This window comes from Protobothrops mucrosquamatus, unplaced genomic scaffold (assembly GCF_001527695.2).
Source record: "Protobothrops mucrosquamatus isolate PMUCROS unplaced genomic scaffold, P.Mucros_1.0 scaffold768, whole genome shotgun sequence".
NCBI classification, from domain to species: domain Eukaryota; kingdom Metazoa; phylum Chordata; class Lepidosauria; order Squamata; family Viperidae; genus Protobothrops; species Protobothrops mucrosquamatus.
The window spans coordinates 372,962-374,959 of record NW_015387036.1 but is presented as its reverse complement, the minus strand read 5'-3'; positions in this window follow the sequence as shown (position 1 = coordinate 374,959).

The following is a 1,998-nucleotide window of genomic DNA, read 5'->3' as shown; positions in this document are numbered from 1 at the left end:
GCCACGAGGACAAGACACCGCCTTGCTCAGTGCAGATGGACTGCCCGGCCCCCTCCCCTCCCCCCCCCACTGCGAGCAGGTTCTCTGGACCTTGGAGGGGCGGCCAGCCGGCTGGCTTGCTCACCAGCGCCCCCTGGCGGCTGCTCCCTGGATCTGCTGAGCTTTGCTGGAGCTTCCACCTTTCCTACGTGCCTTGTTGCCCCCCCCTCGGATGACAATCTCTGGTCCCGGGCATCGGGCATCCGCCACTGGCCTCGGGAGCCGCCTGGTGGAGGTTGCTCAGTCGGGGCTGCCCAGGACACTTTTTTCTATAACTTTTTTGGTGCACAAATGATTTCTTGTAATTTGAAGAAGGAGCCGATTCCTGGGGCCAGTTTTTTTTTTTTAATTTAATGGATGTGGATATAACTCTAGAGAGATTAAAGTTTATTAAATGTTGGAACTATGCAAACCTGGTTTCTCTTGCTGTATTCTCTCACCGGAAGCCTCAGTCAAGCCCTAAAAGCCTTAATCAAGAGCCACGATACCCCCCCCCCCACCCCGCCGGTTACTTGAAACCCAGGAATATCTGACTGCCCCAGGCCTCTTCCGTCCGGGCCCTCTGCTTTTCTCTCCTGGCAAAACTGAGGAAGGCCCAAGGCCTCCTGGTGGATGGCAGACTTTCACTGGGTCTTCAAATTCCCAATAAAAGCAGATAAAATTCAAGGGCAGGAGCTAGTTGTGGAATGAAAATAATATAAATGTATATTAAGGACGTGGATCCAGCCGAACGCTGCAACTGGGAGGTGTTGAATAGGATGGTCCCATCCCAAGCACACCGCTCAGTTCCAGGCAGCCCTTGGAGAGAAGACTGAGAAGCGGAAGCTTCAGAGAAGTTACTAGGGATTTCCTGGGGACCTGCAAAGAGATTTGGGGGAATGGTTTAAACCCGAGAAGGGCTCCAAATCATAGAATCCTGTTACTGGATGTCCTCAAGCACAAGAAATAAATGGCACGGTAGAGGGTTGCCGCTTGTTTTCAGCCATCCGGAAGGCAAGATGAAAAGCAGATTTAAGTTATAGAGAGGAAGATGACATAAAGAGCAGTTTGAGAGGAGAAGTGTGTGTGTGGGGGAGGGTGGAAATGGCCACTTGGTGGAAGGCTGGGAGTCCCACCTGGAGCCAGCGGTGAAGGCAGGAGGCTAGAAACCGGGACACTCGGCCTTAGGCAGAGAAGCTGGCTGGGTGACCCTGGGCCAGTGCCCCCTTCTCAGCCCACCCAAGGCTGGTGGTTGGGAAAACAGGAGGAGGAAGTACTGGGTGTGTTAGCCGCCGCCTTGAGTTATTTATGAAAATAGAAAAGGCGAGATAAAAATAAATAAAAACTACCTTTTCTGGAGGCATCTGGATCTTGACAGCAGGCTCCTATCTCCTGTTTAAGGAGGCTACCTCGGGGCACCTCACCTGGCACCCAGCCTAATGGCAGCCTAGCGTGTGTGTGTGTGTGTGTGTGTGTGTGTGTGTGTGTGTGTGTCACACTGTACTGTCACTTGCCTTTCTGGTTAGATGAAATGGCAGGCTTGCTGGCTCTCCACCACCGGCCCTGCTCCCTCCAAGGTGCCCGTCCCGGCCTCCCCACCCTCCGTCCGCTCGCCAGCCCTTGGGGCACCTACGAGCCGGGGACCCAAAGCGGCCTCGCCAGCCAATCAAGACCGGGGCTCCTTAAAGGCCTCGAGTCGCCCGGCCGGCTCTTGTGCCCCTGGAGCCGGGCAGGAGAGGCGGCGCAGGAAGAGGCCTCTTGCAATGCCGGGCGGGCGCCGGGAGGCTTCCTGTTCCTCTTTTGCCCTCCGGACCGGCGAAGGGCGCCTTGGCGGCTTGTGGGGGCCGCGGGAGAGCGCGAGGTAGCCCGAGGAGGGGCGGGGGGTCTCCCGGCCGCCAGCCAGCCAGGCGCGGCTCGAGGGCTTCGAGGCGGGACGGGGCGGGAGAGGCGGCCGTCTGCCTGCCTGCCTGCCGGGCGGCG